Genomic DNA, 20,063 nt, shown 5'->3' on the forward strand with positions numbered 1-20,063 from the left:
CGCCCTTACCCCTGGGCAATTATCCCCTTCTCCCCCCGCCCCAGTCGGCAGGCCTGCACCAACCCTATGAATAAGTGATGCAGCCAGAAGCCCCACTGCAGGAATGGGACACTCAGCACTCATGTTTCCCCAGCCAAGCTAAGAAATTCAATCTCTGTTGTAAATCTTTCAAACCACATGAAAGGGGGCTGAAGGCAACTTAAAACCACTAGCGTCTCCAAACCAGAATTATTAAAACGCAGTCCGGTTTTAAACCCTCCTCTTGGAACAAACGGAGGAGGCTTCCAGGTGCCTCCGGGACATGTTGTCTATAAATCAAAGTGATTAGTGGGTTTATAAAGTAGGGCCCACATTGATCTGGGCCTGAGAGCAGAGATATCGTGCTGTACAGCTGGCCTATTGACGAGCAAGGGAGCCCTCGTGCTCTTCTAATGGACTGTGATATATTTGCAGAAGCGTCTTATTAGATTGTTGTTGTGTCTCCCCTCCTGACCCCAAGAATCATTAAATGAATTGGCCTTGTTCAACCTTCATTCCATTTCAGAGCAAACTCTGGGGGCCCTAGCTCGGGGGCTGCTGCCCATACAGTCATCCGCTGGGTAACACCAATCTGTACCCTGCTACTTTGCCATTGGCCGCTGCCCCGATGTTATCATCCCAAGACATGGCATGGCTCCCTTGCTGCATGGCAGTGGATTCTTGCCCACTGTTTGCCAAGCGGCCATTCATGGGCATCATCTTTTGCAGTCACTCCTGGGTCCACCCCCTAGCCGGGAATGGTAGGAATGTGGCACACTTAGGTGTCCTTCACAGCAGATGTTGGGAGGGACAATGCAGATTTCTTGCCTCCCCTTATCAAGCACTGGGACCCGTGTATCCCAGGAACGCGTTCTGGGGTGACTGGGGAATAGAGAATAAAGGATATTTTGCTCAAAATCAGGTGACCCTGGGTTACTGTTTGCATTTTTCCCCTAATTACTTGAGGCTTCAGTATTATCAGCTGCCAGAGACGTGGCCTTCCCCACTTTTTGCCATCGGTAACAGCCAGCTTCGAGTGGGAGACTATTCCCCAGAGGGTTTTTATACACTCCAGTGGGAACTGGCTTTGCTGGGAGCTCCATTCTTCCCACAGGAAGCTGAGAGGTGCTTCCCAGAGGCGTAAGACACACGTCTGCTCTACGGCCCAATGAGCAGAGCCAATGGCATACATGGTCAGTGCTCAGAGAAATCAATGGGAGGCTTTCTATTGAGTCCAATGAGAGCTGGATCAATCTCTCAGAGTCCATCAGTCTCTATCATCCCCTTTTCCAGAGCACTAAGAAATATACCAGCCCCCATCAGTCAGAGCCCAGGAAACCTGCTGCTTGTAGGGAAACGATTGTGCAGTGATGCCTTTTCTGATCCTGATTTCAGCTGGGAGGCAGCCATCTCTCAGGAGGGAAGGAAAAGCTGTTCACACACAGCAGAGCTTTTCCCTGGAGTCTGACGCCTGTGAAGGCCTCTGCGCCATCCCAATTCTCAGCAGCTGAGGATCTGGCCCCCTATAATTTATATAGAAAAAGTGAAACTTTTTCATCAGTGTCCTTAACAGAATATGAGAGCTACATGTGCCCGGACCCTGTACTGGAACAGGGGACTAGGCGAACACAGGGCAAAATACAAGCTTGGATACGGACTTATCTGCTGCCATCAGTGAGGTTTGGGTTTGATCGACATGAAAATTGGGCTGTCTTTCCGTAGAGCCTTTTCCAGTTTGACGGAGAATTATATGGAAGAACAGGGGGACAGATGGCTCTATTTCTGGCAGCTAGTCAGAAGTGAAATGTGATCTATTATGAATGTTACTTCAGCATGAGGTGAACCAACTATTTCCATGATGCACTTCAGCTCTTAGAAAAACACACAGACACAGAGAGAGAGTCAGGATTATGTGGTAATTCAGAGGATGTGGCTGTGGATGCTCTAGCCAATTAGAACTCACAGCATCTGCAAGTCCTGCAGCCCCTCTGAGGTCCCTGGGAGGCCTGCATTCCTGCTCTTTCCTTGTTTGGCTCCAGCAGATATATGAGTGATTTTGGCAAGTCTCTCACTGAGTTCTATTCTATCTGAAACTACCAGGCAGTCCCAGTTTCCCACTCCTGGCCGGGGCGGGGGGGGGGGGGGGGGGAGGGGGGAGCGCACTGCCAATTACACATGACTGCCTAACATTTTGCCAAGTCTGCTGAATAGCCGTTTGGACGGGGCCCTGGTGAATTTCTTTTTGGTGTCCATCTCCGAGGCAATCTCTTTAACACCTCCCAGTGCCCCTGGGACGGGGGTGGGGCGTATTTTGGGGGGGGGTGGCGAGTCTGCTGCGGGACGAATGGCAGCACTGGGACAGCAGGGTTCACTTTCATTGGCTTGTTAATCTTTTCTCAAATTCAAGCAGATGGATGCACATCCTTCTGGAAAAGGAATAATCTGGAGTTTCACAACACCTGGCGGCGTTGGGAAGATGCAGGAGAAGAAACGATTGCTTTCCCAGTGCAGAATGCGCTGTGTTCTCATTTGGTTTCTTTCCCCTATTGTTTTACTTTAAGGATGCAGCTCTGGGGGGTGGGGGAGATAGGACAGAGTCAGGGAAGGCCATAGAGGCAGGAAGTACCTGCTAGAGGAGCAATCTCTCTCTGTGGGTGGGAAAAGGGAACTGGCAAGATTTACGCCAGTCAGAGAGAAGAGCCAGTCCTGTTGTTCTCCAGGGCTTCCCTAACAGCTCCGTGGTTATTCAAAACACTCAGTAACTGAGATTCATGTTTTACCTTCCTATGGAAGGATCCCTGCCAAAGGAAGCCAAAGTCGTTGACAAACCAGATACATACAGCAGCAATACACCAACCATGGGGGGACAAAGGGCAGGGAGGTAAGCCAGTGGTGAGGGAAGGACATTTTAGCCCAAGTCCTCTGCACACCTTTGACCAGACACTGCCATGTTTTCTTGCTTCTAACAAACCCTGAGCACGTCACATTGGGTTCTGAGAGGTGGGTGCGCTTTCAACACCCGAGCTGATTCAGACACCTGATTTTCAGGCTCACCCTCCTTCAGAGATTCCTGCTGAAAAGCTGATGGGTTTGGATGGCATTTCCGCCTGCACCTGGGGCAATAAAACCTTTGCTGATTACAGCATGTTCCACGTGAACATGATTACAAATTCTATGAGAGAGGAGAGAACACTGCCTGTTCGCTGCTTATCAGCTCTGCAAGGCAGCCCCAGACTTGGCAAGGGCTCTGCAGTTGCTGAAAAAGCATTGATCTAGGATTCAGTCATTCTGAAAAGATGACTGAGTTTTGTGATGGGAATTCCAATGGGCCCTATGACAGGCTCTGTACAGAGCTGTTCTGTGCTGACAGGGAGCTACCATGCAGTTCTCATAATGATAGAACTTAAGCATGGAGAGGACCTGGGTCATCCGGTTATTATTTATATTAACATTGACACCTGATTGTGCAGGTGCTGCATAGATACAGTGAGAGACCCTCCCTGTCCCAAAGAATGTAAATAGACAGGACAGACAAAGAGGGAAGTGTTATTTCCCCTTACTACAGCAGGGGAAACTGGGGCACAAAGAGACTGTGATTTGCCCCAGCTCACAGAGGAAATGGGTGCTAAAGCTGGGATTTGAACGGAGAACTCTTGGGCTGTAGGCCAGCATCTGACCGCCTAGACCACTGTGCTACAGACACACATCCTGTTATGAAGGGCTTAATCAGAGCCTGTGGGCCCAATCAGTCCCACCCTCCTACACCTGTGCAAGGTGCCAAGCTTGTAGGGAGGAGTTAAAAGAGGAAGAGTGTAGCTCAGTAGTGATGGGTGGGGAGAGGAAACTAGCCTGGTGAAGGAAGGCTTGGCTGGGGGGCCTAACCAGAGAGTCTTTGGGGCAAGTAGATACAGAGTGGAACCTTCTTTTTCCCCCAGAACTAGGTTAGTTCCCTTTTTGGGGGTCAGCAGAAATGTCAGCCTGGGGAGACTGTGAGGGAGGCCTGGCTGCTGCCCAGGGATACAGCTGAGTCTGAACAAACACATCTGGTCTGCTTTATCCAGGGGTCTGTGATGGAAGCTAGAACAGAGGGGGAGCCAGGATTCCCCTACGAGCCCACCTGGGGGAGGGGGGCTGTGAAGACCTTGGAGCCAAGGGCTGGCAGGCCCACAAAGCCTGAAGTTGGGCCAAAACTCTGGTGTGACTCTTGCCATGTTGGGCTCAGTTTGCTGTGGAAGGGGTAGGACTAAAAGTGACCTGGTTGAGACAGAGGAAGAGGCAGACCAGTGCAAGCCCAGAGCACCATTGGCAGGGGATGCTAAGGGAGAAGAGGCCCCTGTGCCACAGCCAGCCCTGAAGGGGCATGCCTGGGGTGAGTAGATGCTTTCCCAACCATCCTTCCTCTCTAGCATGGGCTTGCTCCCTATAGCACGTTTCCTTCAGTCTAGTTCTGTAGGCAAATACTCTTTCTTCCTCCCAGGGATTCAAGAACAGGTCCTAAGTATCAGGCCAGTGCTTTCACAGGCAGGGGCAGAGTCGATGAAGTCCCTCCATACTCCTTTCATGCTTGTGAGAAATGGACCTTGTACCACTGAAGTCAGCCTGTATGGTCTTGGCTGACAAGCCCTTAAGGGGGGAAAGAAGGCTGCTTGTATATCTTTTGATTAATGGCTCTAAAACACCCTCAGCTTTGAGCCTGCGCTCCCAGTATCCACAGTGCTGATTCATCAGTGTGCTCAGAACACTAATTCGGCCAGCCCAGATTTATCTGCACCCTTCAGACTGGAGTGATTTCCAGTCCGTTCCTCTCAGGCTGGATGTGAAGCCAGATGGCTTGACCTAAGTGTTTTATATTTAAAAGTCATTATTACAATTTATATTCTAGCCGTGTTCCAGATTGTAATGAAATGTTCTTTTCCCGTGGCCCTGCTGAAAGTTCTCAATAGGTCTATTGTCATTAGGGCCAATTTTTCCTACTCTTTTCTAACCACAGAGCTTAATGGGACTGAACAGGGACTCTTTACGTGGCTAAAAGCGCTGGAGTCTCTGAGCTATGGCTGGGATCCTTCAGTGAGTGCAGTACCTAAGTAGCACTATTTCCTTTCCCCAGGCCTAATTAGAGTTTGAAATCAAAAGCATAGCAGCCCTGTTTCCTCTCACTAATGGAGCTGAGACGTAAGAGGGGACTTGGATTCAGGGAGCCGTATAGTTAAAGTGCCCCAGTAAGTACAGCATGTAAAAATGTCAACAGAAACCTTAATGCAAAGCTCTCACTGGGAGGGACCCTGGTAGGCACAATGTAGGGCCAGATTTCCAGCTTGACTCCATTTAGACACCTAAAGAGAGGCTGATTTCCCAAATTGCTCAGTTCCTATTGTTCTCAACGGCCAGGGAATGGGGGAATTCTCCATTGCTCTCAGTGAGTACTGCTGGTGCTGATCTCTTACTGAAAATCTGGCCCCACATGACTAGGAATTTGCAGTCGTAGAGAACACAGGCCATGTTCTAGAAGGAAAATGCCTGCGGAATTATTTACATGGTAACTGCTGACTGTCTTAAAAAGAGACACTCTGCAGAGACAAGCACAATGGCTTATGCAAAGGAGTCATGCAAATCAGGCTGATCCATATTCAGCAGGATGAAAACTTAACAAAAGGTGGCTACATTCCATCTGTAAAGGCTACAAATTCAGCAGCAGCATATGCCTTGCCCTCCTGGGGACTCATCACTGGAGTGCAGCTGTTGTCTCAGCCAGCCAGAAAGTTGGCCTCCAGAGAATAGGGATGCTTATCTACAGTGAGAGGATGTACAATCCCTTGGTGTTCAGAGGCATCTCTGGATTTACATTCTGGTGTGTAGTGGGAACTGGAGTTTCACTCAGCTCATCGATTCTTGTGAGCCAACACCGTCTAAGCACCTCCACGCAGTGGACCGGCTTCTGATACCCTTACTCAGACTGTAAGTCCTATTGACTGCAGCGGGATTACTCATGTAAGGTGCTATTCAACATGACTGACAGCATCACAGCCTGGCCTTATAGGAATCTGTCAGGGAAAGAAGCTACGCCAGCTGCTTTTGCCTCCTGCAATCTCTACTGCCCCATGAGAAATCTGGAGCACAAACTGCTAAATGCAGTTTGTTTCCTGCTGGCTAGGATGGAGGACTGGAAGTCAAGACCCCTGCTCCTTGCTCTGCCTGTGAGAGCTCTCTGCAACTCTACTGCCCTAGCTATGAAATGGGTATAAAAGGGGATGCTGTGAGGCTCAATGCCTGTAATGAATCAATGTAGTTAATCAGTGCCTTTCATCCTCAGGTGGAAAGGCACCATAGAGGGGAAGGAAAGTGTTATTGTTCTGTTAATTATTCTGTACTGTTTTCCACTAGCAAGTCACTACCTCCTAGACAAAACCTGCTCCATCTCCTAGGAACATTATCTTGATTTATTTTCAGTAATTTCCACTATGTTCCGCCTTTTCCCAAACATTGTCACCCCCGCACAGGACTGCCTAGCTCACCTCTGCATTCAGAGGTGTATAATAATACCTTTCACTTCTGAAGTGCCTTCCATCCCAGAGGACACTTTAGGAAATTAAACACAACAAAGATGGTTTGTATAAAAGTCTTGTCACTGGTCTACTGAAATACAGCAACCTCTGAGGGTCTAGCACAACCCAGTGTAGTCTGTTTAGGTTTTATACACAGCTGCCCAGCTCATCACATTGATGGCAAGGAATTCATTAATGGTGCAGGAAACAGACACGAATGAATTACTGGGTGTTGAGTCTTTACTCCACGAACAACTTGAATGTTTCCTTTGCAAGCATCACCATACACAGTTTATGGTCTCTGCTATTATTGTTAATAGTTAAACACTTAGTGGAATGCAAGGTGTGATTTCCTAAATTTCATAGATCAGATCAATAACAATTTGTCACTTATATAATTCCCTCCACCCAAGGATCACAGAGCATCTGGCAAACTATAATTAAGCCTCAAAAGACTCTTTCTGATAGATGGGTAACTGGAGGCACTGAGAGATGAAGGGACTTGTCCAAGGTCATACAGTAAGCTGGTGTCAGAGTCAGGCAAAGCACCCAGGAGCCATGATTCCCAGACCCCCACTCTAACCACTGAACTGCACAAATCCACGTGAACAATGACTTTTATCTTGGCACTACCTTGTAAATCTCAGATGTTCTCAGCAATAATGGAATACTAGATTGCAGCTACGCTCCCAGCATCTTCCTTTGAGCTGGAACATTTAGGTCTGCTAGAGCCCTGGTGTTTACATAAGGACACAGTCACAGAGCTGCCTGCTGTCTCCAGTCCCGTCTCTTTCACACCAGCCCACACTTTGTGTGCATTGCCAAAACGCCGGGGATTTCTGAGAGGTTGCGTGTGGGACATACATGGGTTTGTTTAGTATTCTGAATAGCAAATGACTGACTAGCTTTGAATAGCGCTAATGTCCCATAGAGGGGAGTTCTGACCTCTGAAGGGCATGGCAAAGGTGAAGGTATCTGACCAATTTCAGAAGGCAATCTTAGCGTTCAGGAAGGACTTTGAATCAAGGGGAACCTGCACCCGTACCTGACTGAGCTAGAACTCTGTTGGCATTCACCTCTCTCAGTTTCTCATAATTTTTCTTTTCATGTTCGTTAAACTCCAAAATACTTTGGCCCACATTTTCAAAAGTGACCAGTGATTTTAGGGGCCTCGCCTGAGGTACCTTAAAGGGCCCCGGTTATCACTAGGGCAGGAGCTCAGCACTTTGTACAAGTCAGCCCTCTTTAAGGTGTTTCAGGATAACTGCCCCAAAACCGAAGCACCTACAATCAAGAGTCAATCTGTGTTTCAGGGCATAGCTCACTCCTTCACAGCTGCACTGCTCCTCCTGCCTGATTCTGCAGTGAGAGAGGGCCCTTTCTGCACTAGGAGAAAAAGTGTGTTTTAAAAACCTAGTAGCTAACATGTTTTGAATTCCTACTAATGTGTTAGCTGAGCAAGGTGAGCTCTAGGCTCCTCTCCAGGGTTCACTTTGACCAGCTAACGTGTTAAAACCACATCTTGCCCTGTCTCTGGTAGGATTTTTAAAACCTGTTAACTGTCCTTTCCCCTGTGTAGTAGGGTAGCGTGAATGTTCCCTCTTTAAGGTGTGACTCTCTTCATTTTGCTGGCTTGCCTCACTATTTGAGAATTGCTTTTGCATTTAATTTCCCATGTTGTTGTTTGAGTTGGGTAGGGAGCAAGATCATTCTTTGTCCACTGCCAGTACCCAACATGGAGACAATGATGTCATACATGTATTTTGAAACTTTCGGAAACCACAGCACTCCCCAGGAGATTTAGGCTAAAAGCCTAGGCAATGCCTACTGCCTGTGTGTACAGAGGGCAAATTATATGAGAGCCAGTGATTTGGGCCATTATGCTTTTCTGTGTTTAAAGAACAGATTTCTCAAAGCTAGGCCGTTTCTGGCTCCAGAATGAGCTCTGGGACTGTTTAAGCCTGAAATCCACAGAGTTCATGAAAGACTGAAATCTGACATCATTTCCTTCCAGCTCCCTCTCTTTCAAGGCACCAGCCAGAGCACGTTCCTCCCCTGCTCTCCAGCTTGAAATGATCATTCTCCCCAGAAGTGGCACATTTTGCTCTCAGAGTAATTTCTGCTGGCTGGAAAGATTACGTGACTCACATGGGCCATTTCTGCTTCTAGCCAAACAAATACACCGAGATCCATCACCAGGTTCAGCTCCGGGGGTGCCAGCACTCAGCACCTACTGAACCTAAGTATGATGTATGCTCTGAGTTGAAACCCATTCTTCTTTTATATACAATTTCCTTTCAGGCTCTGATGAATCGGGCAGAGAGTTGAACAGGTGTCCAAGCTGGAAGTGTAAGAAGAGCTTTCACAGCCCCTGGGAGAGTCCTTTCCCCTGGCTCCAGGCTCATAAATGTACTTCAAGAAATACCATCCTCCCTAGGGCGACCAGACAGCAAATGTGAAAAATCGGGACGGGGTGGGAGGTAATAAGAGCCTATATAAGAAAAAGATGCAAAAATCGGGACTGTCCCTATAAAATCAGGACATCTGGTCACCCTAATCCTCCCTTTAGCATGCAATCTACAGTATGTGCCTTCTTAATGTCCTCTGTTATAGGTACTGTTGACTGTCCTACTAAGGCTTTGTCCACCTCCACTCCCCTGCAAATTCATATTGAACATGAGGGGAGATGACATTTATACAGAGTCTTCCTCCTCTACTTCAGCTCCCTGCTGGCTGGAGAGGGAAAGCCAGTTCACTCTGTGCATAATTAAACTGTGGAACTCCATGCCCCATGATGTAGTTGAAGCCAAGAACTTAGTAAAATTCAAAGGAGTGTACATTTATGTGGATAACAAGAATAGCCCAAGTTATCTGAGTTAATGCTAAAAAGAGATGAAAATCTCCTGGTTCAGGGTTTGAGCCAATCTCTAACTACTAGGGGTCAAGATGAGACCATCAAGGAGGAAGAATTATCTCAAATCTGTCTACTTGTGGGGGGGTTGCACCTTCCTCTGGAGCATCTGGTGCCAACCACTGTCAGACCATGTTCACTGGACTAGATGGACCTCAGGTCTGATGCTGTCTGACAAATCCTATGTTTGTCTCCCCCACTATGGTGGTCCTTGGCCAGGCTCCCTGCCTGCTGCTGTGCAGGAAATGGACTCTATTTCCTCTTGAGCCTGTGGGCATTCGGCTGCTGAACGGAGCAAAATATCCAGCAACATGTAGAGTTTGGGTTCTGCAAGACGTGCTGAACCGGAAACATTCGTGACTTGGGCTACTCAGTGAGGGACATCTGCATTTCAGCCTTCTCCCACCACTCTCCATGGCAACTCTCATTAGCCTGGAATGAGTTTCTCAACTCCAAACCCAAGAAGGACAGGCAGATTATCCCTTGGCGAGTAACACAATGCTGCTATCAAATCAAACATGCTGCAGGATTACAATTGTATTTTCAGTGTAAACGTGACTCAACACAGCGAACATGAGGTCAGTTTGCCTTCAACGTGCTCTGGGAACTGCAAAAGAAATCAGCCCGCGTTGTGCCAAGACTGGGGTGTAAACCTCTGGGAAAAAGGAACACAAAGGCCTAACCCAGCTCCTGCTCCCTCCTTGGGCCTGATCCTGTGGGGCTCTGAGCATCCTCCTCTCACTGAGGCACAAAGCACCCTGAGGGGTCATGTCCCCCAGAGCTGCCATTAAAGTAACAGTGATTCCTCAGATTTACCAGTTAAGTCTGAGCGGCTGCATTCAGTGAATTAGCCAGACGCTTGATTTAATTTGCCAAGATGCAGTGACTGGGAGGGCGGGGGCCATGCAGCTCTCGGAGCCCCCAGAGGAAAGGTAAGTAAATAGCCCTCGCGGAGGGAGGAGGCGGCCCTGCTGGGAATCAGCAACCTATTCTTTTCTTCTTGGCTTTCAACAATATTAAAATATGAATCTCAAAATACATTAGACCAGAAACATTTAACTATAGGAGACCAAGCCATCAGCCTGCCTGGCCATTAGAAGGGAAGAGAGTTAACCCTTTGAGACCAATCCTGCCGTAGCACGGGACTGGCCAGCTCTTTAGCGGAAGGTGCTCTATGATAGACCTTTCTCTGAGGGCTTGGCTGCACTCAGGCTTTAGTTAAATTGGTGCAAACCCCTGTGTGGTCCTATTTATAGCTGTTTAAAAGTAGTTTATAGTGGTTTAGCTTGTCCTGATAAACTGATATAAATGTAAATAGGTTTAAATTGATGCCAGAACGTCCACACGCAATTGTACCACTGTAACAAAGTTGATTTTTAAAATCACGCTGTTGGTTAAACCAATGCAACTTTGTTTGCAACCTGGGCGTGAGTCTCTGGGTGCACCTTGTGTCTGACTAGTGTCATCTGTCAATTAAGACTTAAGCTCCTGGGGCAGATCCTCAACTGGTGCAAATTGACATATCTCAAGAAGGTGTGAGTAACAATGGGGGAAATTAGTATTGGGGAAATTAGGTATAGGTTTTGTAATGACCCAACCACTCCCAGTCTTTATTCAGGCCTAATCTGATGGTGTCCAGTTTGCATATTAATTCCAGTTCTGCAGTTTCACACTGAAGTCTGTTTTTGAAGCTTTTGTTGTCGAAGAATTGCCACTTTTAGGTCTGTTATTGAGTGACCAGGGAGACTGAAGTGTTCTCCTACTGGTTTTTGAATGTTATGATTCCTGATGTCAGATTTGTGTCCATTTATTCTTTTGTGTGGAGACTGTCCGGTTTGGCCAATGTACATGGCAGAGGGGCATTGCTGGCACATGATGGCATATATCACATTAGTAGATGTGCAGGTGAATGAGCCCCTGATGGTGTGGCTGATGTGGTTAGGTCCTATAATGGTGTCCCTTGAATAGATATGTGGACAGAGTTGGAACTAGGGTTTGTTGCAGGGTTTGGTTCCTGAGTTAGTGTTTCTGTTGTGGTGTGTGTAGTTGCTGGTGAGTATTTGCTTCAGGTTGGAGGGCTGTCTGTAAGCAAGGTCTGGCCTGTCCCCCAGGGTCTGTGAGAGTGAGGGATCGTCCTTCAGGATAGGTTGTAGATCCTTGATGCGCTGGAGAGGTTTTAGTTGTGGGCTGTAGGTGATGGCTAGTGGCATTCTGTTACTTTGTTGGCCCTGTCCTGTAGTAGGTGACTTCTGGGTACCCTTTTGGCTCTGTCAATCACAGACTAACATGGCTACCACTCTTAAACCTGACACATCTCAGTTTTCAGAGTGGTAGCCATGTTAGTCTATGATTGACAATTTGCACCAGCTGAGGATCTGGCTCCTGGGCAGAGGTACCTTGCCTTATACTCTGTCAGCACTTTGACATCCGCTTTCCACAAATGCTTGTTCCAGTAAAACCCTGTGGCACAAACATTTGCAGAAGCACCCAGGAGAACACAGGGATTAACCCAAGAGGATGTGCTGACAGCACAGATGGGGGAGAGAATATTGGCTAAGGGACTCTGAGAACACTGAAAGCTGTAACAATCTATCTACGGATAAAACCAAAGTGGAGAAGGACAGAAAGGGATGTTGGCAAGGGGAGAGGAAAAGGAGTCAATCCAGGAACAAACCCTGAGAGCATTGCAAGATCAAAATAAAAATATAATCCATAATGGAAGAGAACACACAATGCTGCAATAGGCTGAGATCCTGTGGGGTAATGAGAGCACAGGCAACAGAGATGGGGAGGGAAAAAGAGAGAGAGGGTCGTTCACTTCTCCTTGGTGTGTCTTCTGCAGCCTGGAGGATGTTCCAGGTGGTGGTGGTGTCTGCCTTGACTAGCTCTGGTAACCCAGACCACAGGCTGCCTGCTTTGAGTCTAGTGATGGTTTATTGTATTTAAACTTCAAAGAAAGCCCTTTGGAAAAATCCTGGTAAACAGGAGCTGGCTGAAAATTTTCTGTCTACATGTTTTTTGTGCTCTTTGTCAAAATGGGATTTTTCACCACAAAGTCTGTTTTTTTTTTTTGTTTTTTTTGGGGGGGGGGGTTTGGTAGAATTTTTTTTAGTTTTGTTGTTGTTGTTGAAGGTAAAAATGCAAACAAATTTTGAGCAAGAGAAATTTTCATTGCAAAAATTAAAAAGTTCAGGGAAAAACAGTCCTTGACCAACAAGCTCTGCTGCAAACCCAGTAGGACTTGGAGGGTCTCAGTTGCTCACAGCACTTGTGCAACTTTGTCTCCTAGGGGAGACAAACTTCTCCAGGACATAGTGCATGGAAGACACAGTGTGCTGACCACACGCTGGCGACCCACTGCTAGCACTTCTCAAAGCACTACAGAGCAGCTCCCATCATCCCACTAGCCTGGGAAGGTGGCGCAGGCAGTGAAGTCAATTGGTGGATTCATAAACTTGCTGCTTCTGAACAGAAGGACATGAGTTCTAATGTCTCCATATAATGGAACAGGCTCTCCTTTCTTTTGCCCTGACTCGTTTCCTCTGTTTTTTCTTGTGGGGCTGGAGTCCTTAGAACTTGTGCCCTTGATTGATTTTTTTGTATGGAATTCTGCAGGCTGGGTGTTAACGAGTGTTTGCATAAGTTATCACCTCACCGTCTCTCACACCCAGAGGGGCCGGGAGCTCAGGAAAACTTGGAGCTCAAAGCATGGCCTGTTCTTCCAACACACCAGAAAAAACACATCTCCCCTAACTGGGGAAGTGATGGGGTTAGCAGGTTTGGCTGCTCATAAATCAGGAATTACCATAACAATCACCCCATATGGTACACTGTTCCATGCTCCCAGAGAGCAGCGTGGAGAAGAAAGAGTCTGAATCACTCAACTAAAGCCTTCTTCTTGACCCAAAAAAGGGGCTGCTTCTGCTTCTTTTTCTGGACTGTAAGCTCCTGGGGACAGGGACTGGGTCTTTGTATGCCGCTGTGCCGCACCCAGCACAGTGGGGCCCTGACCCTGGCTGGTGCCTCTAGCCACTACCGCAGCATCAACATCAAACAATAGCAGCCATGGTTTGGAGGTTTTCTTAGTGACATGACCTTCTGAATGGGGCATCCACAGTCCCACAGCCTCTCCGCCATATTATTCAGAGGGCGGCAGAAGGGGCTAAGAAGGTATTTGGAGTAAATTTGGCTTTATTTAATTCGTATAAAAAATAGATCTTCCTCAACTACTGTGAAGCATTTGAAGTGTGATAGGAAACCTGAGCAAAATAAGCATGAAAGAGCCCCCCTCAAAACAGTGCCAAACTCCACTGCCAAAGTGCTCATAAAATTATTCTGTACGGCATCACCTACATTGTCAGGGCATGAGAACGGCCATACTGGGTCTGACCAATGGTCCATCTAGCCCAGTATCCTGTCTTCCGACAGTGGCCAATGCCAGGTGCCCTAGAGAGAATGAACAGAACAGGGTAATCATCAAGTGATCCATCCCCTGTTGTTCACTCCCAGCTTCAGGTAGTGAGAGGCTGGGGGCATCCAGAGCATGGGGTTGCATCCCCGACCATCCTGGCTAATAGCCATTGATGGACCTATTCTCCATGAATTTATCTAATTCTTTTTTGAATGCAGTTGATGTTGTGAAGGCCAAAAATCCCTGGTAATGAGTTCCACAGATTGACTGTGTGTTGTGTGAAGAAGTACTTGCTTTTGTTTGTTTTAAACCTGCTGCCTATTAATTTCATTGGGTGACCCCTGTTTCTTGTCTTATGTGAACAAGCTGACAGTAATAGCCTTTTCTGTCTATAGATGATACAATTCTATGAACCGTACATCATTAATCTGGGTTTCTCTAGACAAAGAACCATGCACTAAAAATCCCTTCCCTATTCTTAGGACATGATGATGTCCTGAATCATTGAGTGCCTGTCAACATGTACAGAGGAACGTGTTCTCCAGTGCAGGTTATCCTGTGTTCAGGGCTCCCTGTGTCTCCTGAGCACCCTATATCTCTGGAATAGGGTAGCCTGTGTCTCATAGGGACATCCTGGGTCTCTGAGTCCTGTCCCCTGCTACCACAGGCAACCCCATCATTTAATCGCATTTGTGAATTTATCTCTAGACCACCTTGTGTGTTCAGAGCTCCCTGTGGCTCAAGCGTATCCATATTTATAGACATGCTTCTTGTTTCCTTTGTCCTTGTCTAACACAGAGATGGAATGCAGAATGCACCCTAGGCTTATCCCAGGGATGATCCATGGACTCCAGCTGCTCCACCTCCCTCTCCCACCTCATGGGAAGCATCTCCCGGAAGAGCACAAAGAACCTTGAGGTGTCTAACCTGCTGTGGCTATTCTTTCTGTCCTTCTTCCCCACCCTCTCCTGGGGGCCTTTCACTACCTCCTCTGCTGACGGTGCATCCGGATCTCTCCTGGACTCCGCATGCAGCCGGGTGACACTTTAACCCATAGAAGTTGTATTCTGTGACTGTCTCTGCTGGACCTTTAAATGTGCCCTCTCGCTTTCACCTCCAAAGCCTCATGACAAGAGCAACCCCAGTCACAAGATGGCTGCTTATTCTGGGAGGAAAGCTTTTTCCAATCGGGATGCATTTGGATCCCTTCCCTTTCCAGACCTTTTAGGATGTACATGGAACAGCCAAGCCCCATGTGAGCGAAGGTCCAACCTTGCCGAGTCATGGACCAGCAACCAGCTGAGTGCTGAGACGTGTCTGGGCCTTGCATTCCGTGCATACTGCAACCCAGCCATTCTGACCCGCTAAAGAACACGCAAACTGTATCATCATTCTGAGACCGAGGAAGACAAACACAGATCCCAGCCGTCGCCGTTCCTCTGGCTCATCTGATGAAGCAGAATTCCAAAACGCAGGAATGTGCTTTAGATGGTCCTCAGCCCTTAATGATCTGCCATCTTTCCTCTAGATTGTTTGTTTGTTTTTAACCAAGCCAGCCCATGAACACACTGTTTTACAGAGGGCTGAACTCCGTTTCCTGTTGAGGAAGCCATGAGCACATCATAAATCCTTCTGCAAATGATTTTTTTTCTTCATGGTCACATCTTGATTGCCGTGGGCTTTGGATCAGTCTCTTGGCTCACCGCCTGCAGCATGCTGGTGCCATATGTGTTGGGGGGAGAGAGAGAGAGAGAGTGAAATAACACATGCTAAATTAAGGGTAATCCAGTCTCATGCTCCAGGACATAAACTGATGGCACACCTCAAGAGTCAGGAAGGGACTGCATTTCGTAACTGGCAAAAGGGTGTGTTAAAAGCAGGTGAGGTTTGCTTTCCCCTGAAGCATCAGAGCGTCATTCTGGAAGTAGGATTTCAGTTTTCATTGGCTATAGCTTGGATCTGGTTGGGCAATTCTTCTGTAAAGAACACTGGGGACCAGTGGGGTTAGCCCTACCCAGATGCAAAAGAGGTAGAGCGGGCATAGTGTGACTGGGGAGGTCAGTACCCATCTATGCTTCCAGGACTCCCAGGAGGAATTCTAGCCAAGTCAGCCAGAATACCCCCTAGAGTCTGACAGTCGCTTGTTTTTCTCCACACCCGCATCTCTGCCACAGACCAGGCTGGGCTGTACCCTGCAGTTGGTCCTTTCTCTTTAAAATAATCCTTATTTTTGTCTGGCATAGTCAATCATTTGGAAGCCATCAGACTCTATGCAAAAGGCCTGAGTTCGTGTATTGTTTAAGTTACTCCAAGTTAACCAAAGTCACGCCACTGCACCCCACCTGAGATCCCTTCTGTACCCCAGACCCCAAGGGATGACTGCCAACAAGAGAAATGCAGACCCTAGCTGGCTGCTCTAAGGTGACCCCTGCAAGGTGTAAGTGATCTCTGAGTGAGGGAACAGGAAGCCTTCGGGCGGGCTGCACAAAAGGCTGGTTCACCACCGCTCGCAATCACTTTGGAAACGCAAGGTAAATTAAAACCCAGACCCCGCTTCCCCACTAGGAAGGGGCTTCAGGGCTTAGTCTGTTTCATCATCAGAGGCGACTCAGTCCAGAGTCTAATGGCCAATCTGGTTAAGAGGCATGCAGGGTGCTACACACAATGGCCCATTGGAGGAGCTCCATCATCCCACATGCACGAGGGGCCTGCTTGGGCCCTGGGTAATTGAGAGCTTGCTTGCACAATGCTGACTCCACTCAGACACCAATGTGGTGTTACCCTTTTGGACCCGAGCAGCCCATCAGTTTGGGGCCCTGCAGGCGTTCCAGCTGGGAGTAGAAAGTGACAATGGAGTCTGGGGTTTTCTTTGATGTAATCTTGTTTATTTACAAGGAATTTATGAAGTCCTGTTGCTCTGAGCACAGTAGGAATCAAACAGCAGGAGCCAATTCCTTTGTTTGCTGTTCCAAGCCTGCCTCTCCAGCCAACACTCTGTACCCAAAAAGACTTTTTCCCTGAGCTTTATCTCAGGATCACATCACTTGCTTCCAGGCTGCATCTGCTTGGCTTTCCGTTCTGTGCTGCTATCTTGCTTCTGTCCCTGCCTGTCTCGGCTTGTCTTTCTCACACCGCCCTCTAGTCAAACAATACCCAGTGGAACCTTCTGCCACATGACACTCTTTTCTGGGTGGGTTTGTGTACCCCTTTCTTAGGTGAAGGCTTGTGGTTAATCTGCCTTAAATGAAGGTGGTGATGAAGTTTGTAACAATATTTAGAGGTGGGCAGACCGGGGGACCTCCTAGAACAAAGGGCACTGAAAGCGGCAAATATGCTGCCAGGCATTGTCCCTGCCAGTGGGAAAATGCAGTCTCGTGAGTGGGTAGAGGAGACGGGAGTCTAGGCCGGTGCCCAACTCTGCTCACTGTGTAGTTGTTTGGAGCCAAATTTTCCAAAGTGCCCACTCCTTCTGGGCACCTTGGCTTATAGGTGTCCAACCTGAAACATATGGAGCAGGATTTCCAGAGCTGCTGGGCAACTCCCTCTCCAGGGCCGTTAGCCAGAATTCTGAGTGCAAAACTTCTAGAAATCAGGCCACAGCATCTCAGGTTAGATGCCCCCAAACTCAGGCACCCAAAATCTGGCCTTACTATCTAGGCATCTAGTGCCCTGTGAAATGGGGGTGGCACCAATGCTCACCCAGCTCGCCTGGGTGCTCTGTGGCCTGATTCCAGTCATGATGTTGAAAGCACATTGGGCTCCTTGGGGTGCTGTAAAAGTGCAAAGCATCACGATTGTTATTACACCTTAGTATAGTACCGGTCGGGGTAACAAAATGGCTTTTATTTGCAAAGAACCGTGAAGGAGCCAGGAGGGAATGCAGGGCAAGAAAGGCCTATCAGCACCTGTGATCACTGGGTGTCCATGTCACAGCAGGAGGGGGCTTACAAGTCTGCACTTAGAAAAGGCCACAGTAGCAATTGTTCAAAGCGCTGCCCCTCTCACAGCTAATGTGAGTGACAGCTTTTAAGTGCTGGGTTTGTCAAATGAAAATGATTCACTGGCATCTGCTGGGTAGAGCTGAGGGTCGTTGTTTCTTGCTCTTTGCATAGACAGGCAGGTGCGATCAGAGAGGTAATTTTTCAACTTTCTCCCCCAGCCTCCACCTTTGTACTGATCTATTGGGTTAAAAATCCATAGCACAAAGGCTGCCTTAGCTCAGGCCCTTTTCCCGCCCCGAGCAAGCAGCAAGTACCATTTCCCCCTCAGCATTTCCGCCTGTAATTTACAGCCATCCTGGCTTATGACACACTCATCAGGGTAGATAAGAATTCTCGATCATTCTTACACAGATGAGCTGTGGAAAGCCCTTGAGTGCGCCTTGCCTCTTCAGGGAGGTGGATTAGAACAAAGGGCTGCAGCAAACGTCTATCAGATGAACACAAGCGGGCTACCTGCCCCTCTGCTCCAGCCTCCCTTGGGACTGTTCCCCTTTTCTCATTCCCCTTTCCCCATACCTGTTCCAGCCCAGGCACATAAACAACATCGCTGCCCAAGTCAGATTGGAATTTCCCAGTATTCGGCTCTCTTGGACTGTTTCAGGTTCTCCAGCATGAGGCCACAGCAGAGCAAATGCAACAATCTGAAACGGCTTCTCCTGACTCAGAGTTTGCCTACATGAAAGAGGGCACTGTTTAACCTAAGGCGTGAATTTAAACCAATTTAGGTGATATCTACAAGGCGGCCAGGCATGTAATCTGCAGCTTGGGTAGACTATCCACCCTCGCTTTAATCTAGCTCCCTCAAAGCAGCAATGCACAACTCTGCATAACCCCCTGAGTACGTATGTGTGTTCCTAGCCCATGGGGGAGCCCGGACCACCACGTCCTCACTGCTAGTGTGAGTGAGCTAGCTAGAGTAAAGCTAATGCAGGTTACAGGTATCTACACAAACTGCAGCTGACACCCCCAGTTGAAGCACAGTCATAGCCTTCATTCAACTGGTGCAAAGCCCTGTGTGTGGGGAGCCTGAGTCTGGTATGAGAGCAGCTTGTTTTAGTTTAGCTGAGGTCAGCTTGGAACGGGTTTAAGCGAAACCAAAGCAAGCTGCTCCCAAATGGAAACCAGAGTGTTTACACTAGGGTTTGCCCCAGTTTAACATGGACATAAAAGCAGCCAGATCGGGCCCCATGATCAGTGCCCACGCTGGCTATGTAGCAGGCAGTGTGTGCAGAGCTCAGAGCTCTGTGTGAGATGGATGGTTTATGACTGGGGCTGTTTTTTTCTTGCTTGTACTTTTGAAACCTTTTGAATTTACATGAAACACATTTTGCGCTTATAAATAAAAGAGAAATACACATTCTGCTCAATCCCAGGAAGTGTGATATACATCAGCAATGCACCACTGCTGCCTGCCTCGGCAGTTAATACTGGGTGACAGGTCCCTCCACCAAGATGAATAGAATGATGGGTACTTTATTCAGAAAAGATGAGAGATATGAAAGATGTTTTATATGGCAATAGCCCCGAGATGAAGTATTTTACCTGGCAGGACTCAGTAAATGATGGCTGTAGAATCCAGCTTTGATGATTTCAGGGGTATCTGCAAGTGTGTATTTAAAAAGTATGTTCTCTCTAATCTACCTAGCCTGTGCATGTGCTACCTAGACAATAGGGTTTCTAAAGGAGAAGGAAATTAATGTGGAAGAACTCAAATTTTAATAGAAATTTTATCAGGTTAAAGGTCATGCCGAAATTATATTAACATAATACTTCCCTAAACACGGTAATTTAGGGCCTGCCAAATCACCGGTTAACCTGAGGCCCAGCTAACTCCCAAATGGTACACTTCAGGCCTTTTGCCTACCCCCAATAACCCATTTACCCTTTCTGGGCTCACTACTTCTTCGTCCTCTGTGAGCCCATTCTCCCCTCAGCCGGGGTAACCACTTCTTTATCCTGGGGGTGCCCAGTTGAAGCGAGGGCCTTCCTTCCTGGCTGGAAGTTCCCAACCCAGGACCCCTGGGCTCTGTCAAGACTGCAATTAGGCTACCACCTGTAGCCTGTGCTCTGGGACCCTCCCACCGTGCAGGGCTCTAGAGCCTGGGGTCGAGCCTGAATGTCGAGCCCGAATGTCTACCCTGCAATTAACCAGCCCCTTAGCCTGAGCTTTGTGAGCCCAA

General features: G+C 48.0%; 1 long non-coding RNA gene across 1 annotated transcript in view; it reads left to right on the forward strand.

Moving 5' to 3' along the window:
• Positions 1–3,770: 3,770 nt before the first annotated feature.
• LOC135981574 (uncharacterized) overlaps positions 3,771–20,063 on the forward strand; it is a 49,481-nt gene continuing 33,188 nt past the window's right edge. The window contains exon 1 of the long non-coding RNA XR_010598657.1: positions 3,771–4,387. This is a non-coding gene — a long non-coding RNA (uncharacterized LOC135981574). The remainder of the gene's footprint in view (positions 4,388–20,063) is intronic.

Source organism: Chrysemys picta, chromosome 2 (genome assembly GCF_011386835.1).
Source record: "Chrysemys picta bellii isolate R12L10 chromosome 2, ASM1138683v2, whole genome shotgun sequence".
NCBI lineage: Eukaryota > Metazoa > Chordata > Testudines > Emydidae > Chrysemys > Chrysemys picta.